This window comes from Gossypium hirsutum, chromosome D02 (assembly GCF_007990345.1).
Source record: "Gossypium hirsutum isolate 1008001.06 chromosome D02, Gossypium_hirsutum_v2.1, whole genome shotgun sequence".
NCBI lineage: Eukaryota > Viridiplantae > Streptophyta > Magnoliopsida > Malvales > Malvaceae > Gossypium > Gossypium hirsutum.
The window spans coordinates 12,772,931-12,790,682 of NC_053438.1; the positions used below are offsets into that span (position 1 = coordinate 12,772,931).

General features: G+C 33.4%; 1 long non-coding RNA gene across 1 annotated transcript; it reads right to left on the minus strand.

The window, feature by feature from the left end:
- Positions 1-4,245: 4,245 nt before the first annotated feature.
- Positions 4,246-5,114, minus strand: LOC121214619 (uncharacterized). Its single transcript, XR_005910200.1, has 3 exons — positions 4,960-5,114; positions 4,787-4,851; positions 4,246-4,681 (listed from the first exon to the last, which is right to left on the minus strand). It is a non-coding gene; the product is annotated as an uncharacterized lncRNA (long non-coding RNA).
- Between the last annotated feature and the right edge of the window lie 12,638 nt (positions 5,115-17,752).

The following is a 17,752-nucleotide window of genomic DNA, read 5'->3' on the forward strand; positions in this document are numbered from 1 at the left end:
CAGTTTCCATATTTAATTATTTGATGTTATTTTCAATTCTGGTTATATTTTTTATTAGTGTAGAGATTTTGCAAGAATTACAGAGAAAGAATGAAGGTGCAAGCATGATGATGTTGTACCAATAGGTGTTTGCCCAAGCAATCCAGAAGTAAAATATGCCATAGCAAAGTGGGTAAATGGACATTGAAACGAGAGAAAATATGGGATGAAAAGAGAAAAAAGTCTAATGAAAAGATTTTGAACAGTTGGACCCTGTCCTAATTGGGAATCCCATTAAAAAAGTTCCAAAAATGTTTAGGGCCAGGTCATTCTAAGGTTCCCTCCAAAACCCTTTTTACTTTTCCCTCTTTCCTCTTTTTCACTCTACTTACCATGTAAGTTTCTACAAACCACTCAACCCATTACCACCATTTATGTCTCTCCAACTACCAACACTCTTTATTTACCCACAGTTACATAGCGTTTCCCTTTTCATCTTTCTTAACCTCCCTTGCGTCCCTTCTTGAACTCTAACTTCCTTCCACTAACTTCTCTTTAGTAGTTTCATGCATTCTAGTAAGTAATAAAGAATTTTTTGTTATAGCATTATTGAGTTGATTGTACGATAGATAATTTAGTGAAGACCAATGATGAAAATAATCCTTAATTTTTTTTGCAAGATATAGAAAGGAAATGAATAGAATTGACTCCTAAGGTTAAGATTCTCTATCATATCTAGGACACTTAGATTGTATTCATTAAATCCTTAATAACCATAGGAATTTTTGGACTAAAACCCACAGTTTCTTATAGAAGTCATTGATCTGAAATGCACAAACGTAGCAAATAAAAGGTTAAATTTAAACTCCCAGAAGCATAAATTGCTAAACTAATTTTTGTAGTAAAGACTCCAATTTCTGTCTCATTGAGTAGCCCAAGAGTTTGGTGTTTACTCCATCTTTACTTTTGGGAAGAAAAAAGTTTCAAATAAGAATACCTTAAAGTAATTTTGGGACACTCCACTATGGAAGACTGCTAAGTAGCTTGGCAATTTGGTGTTTACTACATCTTCACTTCTAAGTAGAAAGGTGGTTGGAAACATGAGCGAAGAAAATAACTTCAAATTATGACTGTGCTAAGTAGCTTGGGTGTTTGGTGTTTGCTCCATCTTCACTTCTAAGTAGAAAGGCATGTGTGATGAGATGAATTCCCAAAAACAAATAGTGAAGCTATAAATGGGAGAAATATTACCTAAAGTCAAGTTGAAAGCGATAATAAGTGAGTTCGACCAGGAATTCCTAAGTTCTTTAAGAATTGACTACATACAACCGAATGCATACAACTCTATGTAAGGAAATTCTGATTTTAAGGAAAGGTTTTTGTATTTCTGAATTTGATGTGTTTTTATTGGACAAATTGCACATATTCTTGAGTGCAGGGTATTTTGAAGACTGAAAAATGGCAAAGTTTAATCAACTTGATAGTGTAAGTATAGACAATAAAGTACATTAGAGCATGCATTAGTTGTTAGGTTGCATTGCATTCCTTGAGGACAAGCAATAATTCAGGTTTGGGGTGTGATAACTCTTGAAAAAAGTTATAATTCATACTTTTAGTCTTCACTAATTACTTGTACTTAAGTAAAATTAGTTTCATTTTAGGTAATTGCATGATCATTTATAGTCAATTGAATAGTGCATCTAAGAACTTGAGATGGTGATTACTTTATTGCATCTTTACTTTTAATTACTTCTGGAAAGGTCTTGTTGTGCCTGAATGACAGGTTTAAGGGAGAAGGATAGCTGAGGATGGAGGTTTGTTGAGGCATTATGAGAGGTTGTCATGGCAATGCTAGTGAAGAAAATGACAAACACCCAGTCAATAATGATTGCACTCAACATTTTGTCCCCCACATGCACGTGTAATGGAGAATATTCACCTCAAAATTAGGTAAAAAGCAATCATTGGCTGACGAATTTTACCCTAGAGGACAACCTAAGTATAAAACGAAATAAAGAGAGAGAGAGAGAGAGAGAGAGAGATAAAAGAAAAAAATGATAATTTTTCTGAGCTTGGATAGAGGTCTAATTGTGGCAAGAAGGGCAAGTTAAGCTGACTATGAACTTTGGTGAAGATGAGCAAAAAGACGCCGAGTTTGGGGATTTGAGTTTTGAAACCCAGATTTCTTTATCTGCATTTTATTTCAATTCTTCTATTCTAAAATGATATTTTGGGATATTGATGATACGAAAACAACTTGAATTTGTGTAGCCCAGCCATGAGCTAACTTAATATGGCTGAGGTTTGCTTTAAATGATGTTTTAACTTCGATTAATGTTTACAGATTAATATGGTTCATATTACTATTTTACCCAATGGTTGTTTTTTCTTAAATGCTTAAGAGAGTGTTGATGAATGCTCAATAAGTCTTAAGGTAGCTTAACACCGACAGGATTAGGTTACCTTGACCAAAGTTGGGTAATATAAATAAGTGTTGAGTGAAATACTCGTGTAAACTTTAGACATAGAGTCTTACCTTATATGATTTAGAGGGTTGAGCTTTAGTAGTAGTTGCTAATCCCGAGCCCATAAACGTATAATGTCTTAAGAGTGAGTAACCCTAAGTCTTGCTTTCGACAGAGGTAAACCACGTTAGTAACTAATCGAACAGTAAGTTCATCATAGTTTTGCCACAACATTATTCACGAGTTAGAATAAATCCCTTAGTAATCCCAGCCTTCACGGCCAATATTCCAACCTTACTAAAGTCCTTAGTACTCTTGTTTGATTTGTTACAATGGTAACCTCTGCTAGTATACTTCATTACTCTCACTTCTAATATGTTAATCCCATTTTAATTTCATTAAAAATCATTCGATACATTTATCTTTGCTGTTCAATTGTGATAACTTACACAAAGAGCACTCATCCAATCCTCGTGGGAACGATACTCACTTATCACTTTATTACTTGATTTGACGCATACACTTGCACAATTCACACATCATATTCACAAGCGACAGTTGCACCCACAAGTACCGTGTCTATGAGTTCCACGTGCACTCATAGTTTGTTTATCTATATTACAGAGTTTTATGTATCAGTTCTAATGTTTATTAATAAATATTTTAAACTCAGGATATTATCAAAAAAATTTACAATGTATTTACAGGATCGGTGCCAGAGACTTGGTATTTTATAGACTTGTTTTTTTTAGATCAAAACAGAAATAGGTCTATTTGGAAAACAATTTTCACAAAATTTTAAACCCAAAATTTCACAGCCCGAGTTTCGTAACCTCACTTTGATACCACTAATTATAACACCCCAAACCTGGCCTATACGCTATGGCTAGATTTGGAGGTGTTATCGTAAATGGTTGAAAACCTAGATTTCGTATATTTTCAAAATGTCATAAACTCTTATCAAACAAAAACCCAATTTATGAAAAACCTAACTTAGTTGTTTAATTGAAAACGTTGTTTGTTTACGTTTTCTAAAATTGTACAACTTTGCAACAAAAATTCTTAAAAAGTTAATTTTTTGGGAAAAACATGTTTATTGTTTGAAATCCATTATTTTTTTTAGAAAAGTGATTTTTGTCAATAAAATGTTTAAACAGTATTATGTAAAATACGAAAATAAAGTCCAAAACCTAAAACAATCCAAAATGTCCAGACAATCCAAAATTCACAAAACTCCTAACCCAAATTTAATTAAGTCAAATATACAAAAATGTGGTTATAACTGAGCTCCCGTCGCACCAACCTGCCTACGTCTGAGGGTTACTTAAAAGTGGCAGACAAACGGAAAGTGAGTTTTCACAACTCAGCGTGTAACTTTGAACCAAACAGAATTTCTGATTTAATTTCAAATTAATAACTCAACAGAGCAGATACAATACGCATATCATATACAGAATCAAAATCAGATGCAAATTTAAAATCGTACCCTCATTCGCTACACACCATCTCCGACCATCCCTACACACCATATAAGGTATTAAACATCTGTCCAGCCTTACACACCATTTACTGTCGATATGATACTTTTTAGAATATTTGCAGCAAAATTGCCAATGTATTAGGCGCGTTATCGCCATTTACAAAATCATATAAATATATGTAGTTGAGCCACCAAATACGACAGATTATTACTCTGCCCATACTTCCTATATACATCAACCCTATCCCAAATGCAAATGCAATACTAACAAATAACAGATATATTTACGAAGTACATGCTTAGAATAAAAGATACAGAACATAAATAACATTTTTCAGATTATACATAACATGTTACAAATTTTACTTATCTTATAACATTTCAAACAAGCATATTTATATCAAAGTCATGCTAACGGATTGCCAAAACTCATGTTTTATAGCTTAATTATAACATATTGACCCTTTGGTAGGCCTACATTAGATCCAAACGATACTTACGACCCTAAGAAAAAATTCAAAATTTTGAGCCCAGACAATCTCACACACGCCCGGGTGATCCGCATAGCCCAAATAGCCCAGACTGTGTGTCCTATAGAGCCCATCACACGGTCTGTCACACGGCCTTAGGTCACACACGGCCTACCACACGATTATGTGGCATTGACTGTGCAGTATTTTGGCTTTCGCCGTTCGCTGTTTTTTGTTACACCCCTGATTCGATTTTGATGTGAAAGCAACCACAAGACTCCCGAGACCTAGAAACGATAATTAACATGCTCAATTTTAGTAATGAGACACTAATTTAATCAGGAATCAAACATAACGAACTCACTCCACCCTCCAAGAAAATACATTCATACCCTTATCGATAAACGAATAGCACTATATGACGTTGGAGGAACACCCAACAGCTCTCGATCTTCACCTGATAGCACGCAACAAAAAGATTAAACAAACTAAAACCCCAATTCTACAACAAAGATCTTAACACACTCGAAAAAACCCCCAACCCTTCGAAAAATTCACAACTTACCAAACGGTTCAATTGCAACAACCACCACCCATAAACGTAGATGGAAGATAAAAGACGCAAGTAATGGCAAATTAATCCAAGGAATTTAATCAAGAAACAAAGCATAGGCAAAAATTATGGACAGAAAGAAAATGAAAAAGAAACTAGGAAACAAAATAGTATATCATGGAAAGAAGCTGACAGCGTAAATAGAGAGTTTTGAGAAAAATAAACGTGAAATTATTGGAGCGATTTGAAGGGGAAAAAGAAAATAAAACAAATCTAATTTAATTAAAACTTATTTATTTTATCCAAAAAAAAAAAAACAAACAAATCCTATCCTACTAATAAATCAGAAATTTTTTAAGTATTTAAATTTAATCAAAGCTTAACCTGAATGGCACAAGCATAAAAATTTTCCACTTGCTCATGCTAGAGCTCAAACATGAGACCCCTATTACATAATCAAAACCCTTAATCATTAAAACAGACACTTTTTAGAAGTAAGAATCAACAAATAGAAATTCATATTTTTGGGGCATTACGTCCCCCTCTATTTTTTAACCCAAGCTTTGCAAAGCTTTGCAATTCTTTGATCCTCCACATCATACAATGAATTAACTTTTCTTGTTTTGATTTTGACTTTTCTTGTTTCGATTTTGTTGATCACCCTATTCAACTGATTTTCACTCTCATCCTTCTCAAACGAATCATGTCTGATAAAAAGGGCTGGGATCTCTAGTCAATTCTTCTGCAGTCACTTTCTCATGGTAAAAACGGTCAACAATTTTCTCCTTAAATGATGTATTTTTGAAAAATAAAAGTATTTTTAAATAAATTACTTTTTAAGAAAAAAATACTTTTCTCAAATTAAAAATTGATCCAAAAACAATTTTTTGAGAAACTAAAAATTCTAACTTCTCTTTAAAAATATTCTTTTTCTCGTAAAGTACTTTTCAAAAATATGTTAATCTGGAGTAAGAGTACAACCTCTTCATTCGCTGATTCCAACCCCAACATCATCACGTGTCCCACCCAAGGCACTAATATCAGCCAAAGCCTGTGGAGATACAAAGACAGGATCAACATCTTCAAATTCATCTTTTAATTACCCTATCCCTACACGTATTCTCCAACAACTCTCCTTTAGCATTAAATGAATATGACTGGCCATTTCTTCAAACCCAATGAGTAACCTATCAGCCGACATCCTCCCTCTCTCCTCACTGCCAAGTTCCACTTCCCAAGACCTCTCAATGGATGTTTCTTTCAACCCAGGCTTATAGCCTTCTTCTTCCTTCCTATCAGCCGGCGACCTTTTAACTCCCTCAGTAATCGGATATCGATCGTCATCGGAGAATTGAGAAGTCCCTTCATCAATCCATTGTGCCTCTAGCTCACACTCCATAACCGAAATAAGGATTTTATAGTAACTTCCCTTACAGAAGACGTAAACAAAAGGAGGAACTAAGGAATTACTCTCCACTGAAACTAACACCTTAGCCACTTCGGAACAATCTTTATCTTTAGTGGCATCATCCAGCTTAATAACAGATCCCCACCTGCTCCCCAAAGTCTTAAAGAATTGTTCGTGCCAAAGAAAGTTGGGGACTTATTCCAATGAAACCCAAACAAGAATATCCTTATGTTGTTTATCAATATCCAGTGGAAAAAAGGATTCGAACCATGTCAAAAAATATTATTTTTTATCTCCCAAAGCTAATAACATATCTTCTTTTCTATTGACTATGACAATGGTTGACAAGCCATCTCTCATAACAAAATCGTTATGAGCACTACCCATCTCGTATCTAGCCCTTGAGACAAGGATGAACAAACAGTCGATTTTTCTGCCATTTCCATCCACCACGGCCTTTCTTAGTTCCGACTCATACCTATCTATGACTTCCCGTAATGATAGAAAACTTCTCTAATGGCTGAAACAGTGACTCTCTTAAATTGTTCAGAAAATCCGTAAAAACTCGATCTCCTTGAGACTTTTCATCTCCCACCGCCGCACAAAAATATAATATATTCTTGTATGAATGGCAGGAATAGACCATGCTTGCAACCTCACATTTCCTGAATGGACGGAATGAACAATCCTCGTAATCTCACATTTATTAATTAATGGCAGGAATGGAGGATGCTAGTAATCTCACTTTTTTGTTTTAACTAATCTTGTAACACAGATCGGAACAAGAGAAAAAGACAAAACAATTTGTTGAAGTGGAAAAAGAAAAAACACGGTTGAGATTCATTAATCCTATCTCAGCGTAACTTTACTCAAAAAAATGATTTTACTTGATAATTAACCTAGTAGAATTATTAACTTAAATTTAATCTACACTCTCAAAATAGAAAATTACCTCTCCAAAATAGAATTCAAATCATTAAATTACTCTCCTAAATAACTTTACTTACAATCAATATAAATTTTCCTAGAAAAGCCCAAAAAGAATGTCAAAATCCCGTAAATAAACAACACAATAATCGTCTAAAACACTAAAAAAAATGCACTTCAATGTGAGAGATAGAAGCCTGTTTATAAACTTCACATCTGGTCATGCATCCTGATTTAGAGATAAATATCTCCTGTGAAATTATTCTTGTTAAATTATTAATAATAATTTTGAAATAATTCTTTAAAAATAACATTACGTTCGGTTGGGGCATGTAATAAGACTGTAATGATTTTATTAATAAAATAGAAATTGCTATGTAACAAAACAAAAGAAAAGCACTACACCAAAAAATACATACACCTTGACACAATAAACAAATCTTAGCCTAAGACAAAAGAGCCACCAGTAATCCATTCCCAAAACTAATCAGCATAGAAGAACACAACACCAAATCAAAAAAAAAGCATTACACGACTGTAATTGGTTGTGTTTTTGGACCCATCTATTAATTCTTTTATAACATGGCTGCTTCAAAGGCTTAGCAAGCCATTTTTGATCTGGGTCTTTCTTTGGTGGCGACGGCAGAGGTATATAAGGTTGATCCTGGATCTTAGGGGGCTGTGGTTTTGGTTTCCCTACAGAATAATCTACAAGGTAGACATGTTTACCATTGTCTTCCCCTAGAGGACCAATATCTAGATCTCCATTCATCCATCGCTCATAAAATTCTTCCTGAGTTGATTTTTTGCTGTTTTTAATTATTAACTTGAAGAAAACAAAGGCAGTGAGATTAAATAATTCGATTGCAAGAATAGTTCAACATAGAAGACAATACTGAACAAAAAATAGTTCAAAGATATAAAAACATAAGATCACACACAAAGTAACCAACCCCAAAATATTAGTTACCATATCATTGCCTTAAAAATTTTAATGAACTAGTCTTTTTTTTCTTTTTTGGGAATTTTAGCCTCTTTATTTTTTAAAAGAGAACATAAGTACTTTTATAACAATAGTTTAAATAAAATCATAAGATATGCTTGTTATATGTGATGAATTTCAGTATAATAGCAAAGAGATATGCTTGTTATATGTGATGAATTTCAGTGTAATAGAAAAGAGCATACTTAAAAGCTATATATGGTTACAAAATATAAAGAAAAGCTGAAAACATACAGTGCATAACATTTTCTCCTAAAATTTACTTCAGAATTTCTTTCTTAGTACATTCATCGACATAGAGAGGTCATGGCCTCAACAAAGTTATCATTATGCTTTGCCAAAAACAAAAATAAGAGATCATTAAGTTAAATTTTAACCAAAATGGTAGCTCACCCATGAAAAAACATATAATAATGGCTAAAGCTATCACTATGTGTTGCCAAAAGCAAAGAGAGACCATTGAGTTTAAGTTATTTTAGCCAAAATGATTGCTCTTCCAGAAAAAAGAAAAGATATAATAAAGGCCAAAATTTTAAACATATTTAATTATACCCTTGAAGGTTCACCCACAAAATACGCATTATAAGTTCCCAAAGGTACAAAGTTATAAAAGTTGGCAATGGGTCATTAATATGAACCTCAAGGAGTCATATGAAAGTTTATTGAAGCCAACAGCGGGTAGCTTCAAAAGGAGACCACTTGTTTACTGCCTGCAAGAAAATGCAATGAGGCCAACTGTTAAAATAATGTTGATAAGGCTTGCAACAATTAACTAAAAGAGTCAAAAGCTATATCAAAGATGAAACAAGAAGAATAACTAATTAGTAATATTGACAGCCCATACAGCATGATGATCCCTAATGCAAAATCATCAGAAACAAAAGAAAAATTCATAAAAATGCAAAATGAACCCTAGTTGAATTGAACTTACAACAAAATCCAGAATATTAATCAATATAAAAAGTTTCAATCATTTGGGATAGAAAATTTCCTTAAAAAGAAAGAAAAAAATTGGAGAAATGAGAACTAAAATGCGAGTATACAATGAGTAAAAACTGTCAATATATAGATGTGTATAAATAGGAGAATCACCAAGATTCATCTAACCATTATTAATCGTTTTTATTTGGAAATTTTGTTATTCGCATTTACATATCTAAGTTTTTGTAATTTCATCATTTAACAATTTAAGGGCTTTTTGTGTGAATTATTTGAGGAAAATTTATTTTAGGGAAATAAATTGTTTATAGCACTTGAAAGATGAAATCAAAAATTTGTTTCACTTGAGGAAATCTTGATCCCAAAATAGGAAAATAAACTCTTGAGTCGACATACAAATTTGCATAAGCAAAAATTAAAACAATAATCAGTTTTAGGATTACCTATGTTGCCTAGCCACGCAGCCGTGTGATCCTTGTTTTCCAAATTTTGTAACTTTTTTAAAACTTCTTATTTTATTTCAAATTAGTCCTGAATTGCTTCTAAACTATTGTTAGGGCCTCGAAGGCTCGATTTAGGGATAAAATGTATATAAATGAATGGTTTATTATATGTTTGAATTATTTAAATGTTATGATGTTAAGTGTTTTTTGATTGTACAGTAATGCCCTGTAACCTTAATCTGGCAACAGAGATGAATTAGGGGTGTTACATTTAGTGGTACTAGAGCAACGGTTTAATCGGTAGCATGTATAGAGTCTAGAAATACATGCCCTGTAACCCTAATTGATTATTTTTGAACTGTTCATATAGATAAGGATGTCATCTGGATCCAATCGAGTAGATTTCGATGAGGTAGAAAGTTTTATTCCAGCTATTGATGAAGATAGTACACGAAATGAGCCCGAGTTACAAGGGCCTGGATATATGGCACCAAATGCTTTTCTCCACATGATGCACGACATGTATAAGGCATACTTAAAGGTAATTCAACAGCTCAACAAACTGATTCCCAACATCCTTAAAGTTCAACTCAACAAACTGTTCCGAGATTATTATCGATAAAGTTAGAAAATGTGGTGCCATAGAATTTTGTGGTAATGTGGGTGATGATCCAACCAAGGTCGAGTACTGGTTAGATCATACTCAGATGGTGTTCGATGAAATGATGTGTTCTCTAGAGGATTGTTTACGGTGCACGGGGTCGTTCTTAAAAGAAGAGGCATTTCAGTGGTAGTCCACGTTAACGTCAGTGGTACTGAAGGAAAGAGTCAACTGAGATTTCTTTAAATCAAAGTCTTGTAAGAAGTATATTAGCAAACAATATTTGGAGCAAAAGTAGAAAGAATTTCTTGAACTAAAATAAGGGAATAGAATCGTGGCCGAGTATGATAGATAGTTTGTACAGCTTAGTAAATATGCTCATGAGATTGTACCTTCGAAAAAAGACACGTGTGTACGTTTTGAAGATGGATTAAATAACGAAATCAAAATTTTAGTTAGAGCCATGAAGATTTGTGAATTTGTGGTTCTATCCGACCGAGCCCAAAAGATGGAAGAAATTTATGCTAGCAAAAGACGAAATGAGAAAAAAAACCCGTAATTTTAGCAAACGTATTGGATCTAACTTTCTTTGGCTCTCCACAAAAGAAGCCAAGGGAATCTAATGATAGATTCTCAAAACCATCAGAGTTTCAGGGAAAGGATTGTTCAAAGCAGAGTAGTAAGAAAGCTCCAACTCCTTTAGTGGCTAGTACGAGCAGTGTGCAAAATACCAACAGGACTTACTGTAAATAATGCGGTCGATATCATTTTGGAATATGCAGGGTTAATGACGGGACATGCTTTATATGTGGATCCCCTGATCACTTTAAAAGGGATTGCCCAAATCGAAATGAGCCTAATAAAGATCAAAATAAAAAATCTGTTACTACTTCTACACGGGGTCAACAACTTAGAAATAGTAATTCGGCTGGAGTTAATCGAAGTGGAGCTAAAGATAAGCCGAATAGATCTGAAGCTAGAGCTTCTACCAGAACCTATGCTATCCGTGCATGAGAGGAGGCATCGGCTCCCGACGTCATTATTGGTACCTTTTTTCTCTTTTTAATGTTAGTGTATATGCATTAATTGACCCGAGGTCAACACACTCATATATATGCACTACGTTAGTAACAGAATAAAATTTACCTGTTGAGTCCACTGATTGCGTCACAAGTTACTAACCCTTTAGGTCACAGTGTTATAGTTGACTTAGTATGCAAGCAATGTCCACTGAAAATTCAAGGTTACAACTTTCCCACCGATTTAATGCTTTTACCTTTTGATGAGTTTGACGTTATTTTGGGAATAGACTGGTTGAAACTACATGATGTTGTGATTAATTGTCGAAAAAAAAGAGTTGGTTTGAGATGTCCCGATAGTAGGATAATTTCTTTTAGATTTGATAAAACTGATGGTATTTCGAGTTTGATATCAGTAGTAAAAGCATAGAAACTAGTACGAAAAGGTTGTGATGTTACATTCTAGACTCCAAAGTGTCAAAGAAGAAGGTGGATCAAGTACCGATAGTATGTGAATTCTCAGATGTATTTCCTAAAGAGCTACCAGGATTGCCACTAAAGCAGAAAGTTAAATTTGCTATTGATCTAATACCTGGGAATGCGCTGATATCGATTTCGCCGTATAGAATGACACCGACTAAATTAAAAGAACTTAAAACACAATTACAAGAATTACTGGATAGAGGTTTCATTCGACCAATTATATCTCCTTGGGGAGCTCCAGTATTATTTGTGAAAAAGAAAGATGGATCGATGAGATTATGTATAGACTATCGACAGCTAAAAAAGGTAACGGTAAAGAACAAATATCCATTGCCTCATATTGAAGAATTGTTTGATCAGTTGAAAGATGAAACAATATTTTCAAAGATAGATATCAGATCTAGATATAATCAGATGCGGGTAAAAGATTGTGATGCATTGAAAACTACCTTTCGGACACAATATGGACATTATGAATTCTTAGTAATGCCTTTTAGGTTGACTAATGCCCTAGCAGCATTCATAAATTTGATGAATAGGGTTTTTCAGCCTCAGTTAGATAGATTTGTACTTGTGTTTATTGATGATATACTGATCTACTCCAAAAAAGAGACCGAACATGCTCATCATTTGAGAACAGTATTGTAGACCCTGCATGAGAAGTAATTGTATGCAAAATTTAGTAAATACGAGTTTTGGCTATAAGAAGTTGGATTCCTTAGACACGTGGTTTACATGGAAGGTATATGTGTGGATTCGAGTAAGATCTCTGCCATTATAAATTGGAAAGCTCCGAGAAATGTTTCAGAGGTACGTAGTTTTTTGGGATTAGCAGGTTACTACCGTCATTTTGTTAAAAACTTTTTTATAGTAGCCTCACTGATGACCAAGTTACTACAAAATAATGTTCAGTTTGTTTGGTCAGACGAGTGCCAACAGAGTTTTGATCAGTTAAAAAGAATGTTGACGGAAGCCCTAGTATTGAAACAGTCTGAGTCTAGAAAAGAATTTTTTGTTTACAGTGATGCTTCGTTTAATGTATTGGGATGTGTACTGATGCAATTTGGAAAAGTAATGTCTTACGCTTCTCGTCAGTTGAAACCTAATAAGAGGAATTATTTGACACATGACTTAGAGTTCGCCGCCATTATTTTTGCTCTGAAAATTTGGCGACATTACTCTACGGTGAAAAGTTTCACATTTTTACAGATCATAAGAGTCTAAAGTATTTAATGATGCAAAAGGAATTGAATCTAAGACAATGACGGTGGTTAGATCTATTGAAAGATTATGACCTTGTGATTAATTACCATCCTGGGAAGATAAATGTAGTTGCAAATGCTTTAAGTTGTAAATCATTATTTGCTTTAAGGGCAATGAATGCACATTTTTCCGTTGAGGGTGTGTGCTCTGTTATAGTTGAGTTTAGGGCTAGGCCATTATTTCTTCAATGAATTCGAGAATTGTAAAATGATGACCAGAAATTAGTAGCCAAATGAGAGTTGATCTAGAGTGATTCAACTGTGAGATTCACTGTAAGTGATAATTGTATGATTTATTTTTATAACCAGTTGTGTATTCTAGATAGTTCTGAGTTAAAATGAGATATTTTGTTGGAAGCTCATAGCAGCACATACTATATTCATCCGGGTAGCACGAAGATGTTTAGTGACCTGAAGAAAATGTATTAGTGGTCAGGTACGAAACGTGGGATTTTTGAATGGAAATGGAAATGGTGACTAAATATTTGTTTTGCAAATAGGTAAAAGCTGAACATCAAATACCATCAAGATTATCATAGTCTGTCACTATTCCTAAATGGAAATGGGAGAGGGTTAAGGTGGATTTTGTGTCAGGTTTGGCTGTGACAATGAAGAAAAATGACTTTATCTGGGTTATAGTTGACGAACTAATAAAATCAACTAATTTTTTTCGGTATGTATTGATTTTTCACTTGAAAAGTTAGTAGAGTTGTATGTATCTGAGATTGTCAGATTGCACAGAGTGTCGTCATAAATCATTTTTTATAGAGATCCGAGATTCACCTCAAGATTTTGGGGTACGCTTCACAAGGCTCTTGAAACTAAATTTTAGAACAGTGTATCACCCGTAGACATATGAGAAATCAGAATGGGTAATTCAAATGCTGGAATATATGTTATGTTGTTGTGTTCTTTAGTTCGAAGGTAACTTGGAGAGGTTTTTAATGCTGGTAGAATTTACGTATAATTACAGCTATCAATCCAGTATTAAAATGGCATCGTTTGAGGCCCTATATAGAAGAAAATGTAGAACACTGTAATATTGGTTAGAGTTGAGTGAATCTAAGCTAGTTGGTACAAACTTGATTTATGAGACTGAAGGCAAAGCATGTGTAATTCAGGATTTTTTAAAGGTAGTGCTGGATTTTCATAAGTCATATACTGATCTGAAACGAAAAGATATAGAGTTTGTTGTTGGGGATCGAGTATTCTTAAAAATCTCACCTTGGAGGAAGGTGCTTCATTTCAGTAAAAAGGGAAAGTTGAGCCTGAGGTTTATTGGGCCGTATGAAATCATTGGAAGAGTCGGTCCTGTAGCTTACAGATTAGCTCTACCTCTGAAACTTGAAAAGATTCATAATTTTTTTCGTGTTTCAATGCTGAGGCAATATAGATCAGATCCTTCACATATAATTGCTCCCTATAAGGTGGAGGTTTAGCCTGATTTGTTATATTCTAAAGAATCGATCAGAATTTTAGCTCAAGAAGTTAAAGAGTTAAGAAATAAACATATAACTTTAGCTAAAGTTCTTTGGCAACGTCATATAGTTGAAGAAGCTACCTGGAAACAAGAAGAAGCTACCTGAGAACCAGAAGAAGCTATGAAAGTGCAATACTTGAACCTATTTTTTGGTAAGATTTTCGGGGATGAAAATTCCTTTAGGGGGAAAGTTGTAACAACCTAATTTCAGTGGTGTCAGAAACAGTATTTCGAGACTATAATTTTGACGAATGAGTTATTATTTTATTATTTATTGCCTATAGTATTATATTAAGGTCGTCTTAAAGTTTCGTTAAGAAATTTTAATGTTTAAATGGTTAATTAGGTAAAAAAGACTAAATTGTAAAAGGTGTAGAACTTGAGTTCTATTAATGAAAGGGGTCAAATGGATATGGAAATAAAAGTTAATGGACTTGAGTGGTAAATATACCATATTTAAAGCTAGTGGATGTACATGGATAAGTTTTATTGAAATTTTTAATTAGTAATAAGGTTAATATGGTAATTTGATAAATAAAAGAAAAAAACTAAGTAAATAAAACATAAAATAAAGATGATATCTTCTTCATCTGGTTTCAAAACCTAAAAATAGCTATTGGAGAATAAGTGTTATTCGGCCAAGCTTGTTTTGTTGCATGTAAGTGAATTCAAGCCCCGTTTTTAATGATTTTTATGTTTTTAAGTTCGTTTTAACTTAATCTAGCTAGCCCGGGGGTTTATTTACAAAAATGTGAAAGGTTGAGGGGCTTTCCATGGGTTTTTTTATAGGTTTTAATGTTAGTTGAAAGATTATTAGTTTTGGTTGTAAAATAAACATGTTTTATTAAGTGATTTTTGGTGAAATTGTAATTAGGGATTAAATTGTTAAAAGTATAAATCCATGGGTTTGATTGTGAATTTTTGATAATTATGAGTTGTTTCAAGGTCCCTTGTAACATTGGTTAAATTGGATTTCGGTTAAAATGGTTGAATTGCAAGTTATGAGCTTAAGGGCTAATTTACGAAAAGTTAATATGTTAGGGGAAATTTCATAATTTTTGCATAAATATGAATTATGGATTAAATTGAATTCTAGAAGTACTTAATAGAATGAAACTATTATTTTAGATCATGAGTTTGTTAATGATCGTGGAAAAGAAAAGATTTCGGAGTAGTTCCTGTGTTTTTGCGATTACTGCAAACCAGTCGTGTAAGTTTGTTTTATGTATATGCATGGTTATGTTCAATTCCTTGTTAGTGATTTAATCTTTTAGTTCTAATTTGCATTGTCATTTAAATGTTGAAACGTACTTTATATTCAAATTGGGTGTTATTCAGGCTTTGTGCCTAGCAGGCTTAATGTCGGTGTATTGATTCAGGCTTTGTGCCTAGCAGGCTTAGTGCCAGTGTATTGATTCAGGCTTTGTGCCTAGGAGACTTAGTGCTAGTGTTATTCAGGCTTAGTGCCTAGCAGGCTTAATGCCAGCGTTACTCAGGCTTTGTGCCTAGGAGACTTAGTGCTAGTGTTATTCAGGCTTAATGCTAGCGTTACTCAGGCTTAAAGCCTAGTAGGCTTGATGTTGGTGTAGTAAATGTTAACGTCCCTTGGAAAATTTGGTAATTGATAGTAAATTAGTTGACTTATCAAACTTACTAAGCTTCTTTGTGTTTATTCGTTTAATTTGATTTTGTAGGACTCTTGGAATCGTAGCATCGATTGGATCGGCTTGAAAGCTCACACATTATCATCTATACCTTGGTAGTCATTTTGTACTTGTTTTGAAGTTGGTTTAAAGTGGCATGTAATAGGAAGAGTCTTTTAGGACTATGATATTTTGTGAATGTGTAAATGGTGATTTGGTATGTTCATAATTGTGAAGTTTGTAACAACCCATTTTTTAGTGAAATTAGAATAATCTTTTTGGGACCACAAATTTGAAGTCAAAAAATTTATTTTATTATTATTTTCTTGCCTACAGCATGATAGTAGTACTGTATAAAAATTTCATTAAGAAATTGTACCGTTTACATATTCAATTTGATAAAGGACGAAATTGTGTAAAGTGCAAAAGTTTAGTTCTAGTAGCTAAAGGTATTTAATAACTATAGAACCTAAAAGTATGAGTCCTTATATGATAATTAGATCATTAATGAAGATAGTGGAATTTGATGGCTTGGTATAAGTGGAATATGTGATGTTTTAAAAGGTTAATTTTGTAATTAGTAATATAAGTTAATTTAATTAAAGAAAAGATGAAATAAAAAACCTTCTTCTTCACATTTTAACCTAAAGAACCGACCACCATAGATAAAACAAGGAAAAGGTTTCGGCTAGGCATTTTTCTTTGCATTGTAAGTGATTTTTGTCCCTTTTTTTATTTTTATTTTTTGTTTTTGAAATCGTTGTAGCTTAATCTAGCTAGCCCGAGGACTAATTTGCAAAACTGTTAAACTATTAGGTTTTTACCATTAATGCATATACATGAGTTTTGATGTTTAATGATGGAAAATATATAGATGTTGATAGATAAACAATTTTTGTTAAGTGATTTTTGGTGAAATTGTCAAATAGAGATTAAATTCAAAAATTGAAAACTTTTCATGGTGAAATTGCATAAATTTTTACTTTTATGAGATAAGAACTAAATTGAAAAGAAATTAAAAGTATAGGGGAAAAATGATAATTTTGCCAAAATATGATTTTAGGTTAAATTGAATAAAACATCTATTGAATTGAGTTAAATTTATCTGTATAGATCATGACAGACCTTGTACGGTTTTAGATCGGGGCAAAGAGAAAGTCTTGGATTATTCACCTCCGTATCTACGTGTACTCATCGAGGTAAGTTCGTGTGACTAAATTGTGTTGATATGTTTTACATTGAATTATGTATGAATTGTGAATTGCCATATGTATATACGATTGTATATCCAATGACGTATGACAATTACCGAGCCCTGTTTGAACCTTAGGAATTCGTAAGATACAAATGAAATGCCATTAGGGTATACATGATTCGGGTGCTGGTCTTAAACGTCCTACTGATGGCTGAGGTCCGACATGTGTTGTGAATACTCCACAACTCGTGTGAGTAGCATCGTGTAGCTACGTTCCGAGCCACAGCTCGTGTGAGCATTATGATTTACAACTCGTGTAAACATACATGTACATGATTTGATAGGTTACAGTTATATGAGTTAGCTCACTATGTGTGAGCTATCCCGGGTATCCAATAGTAT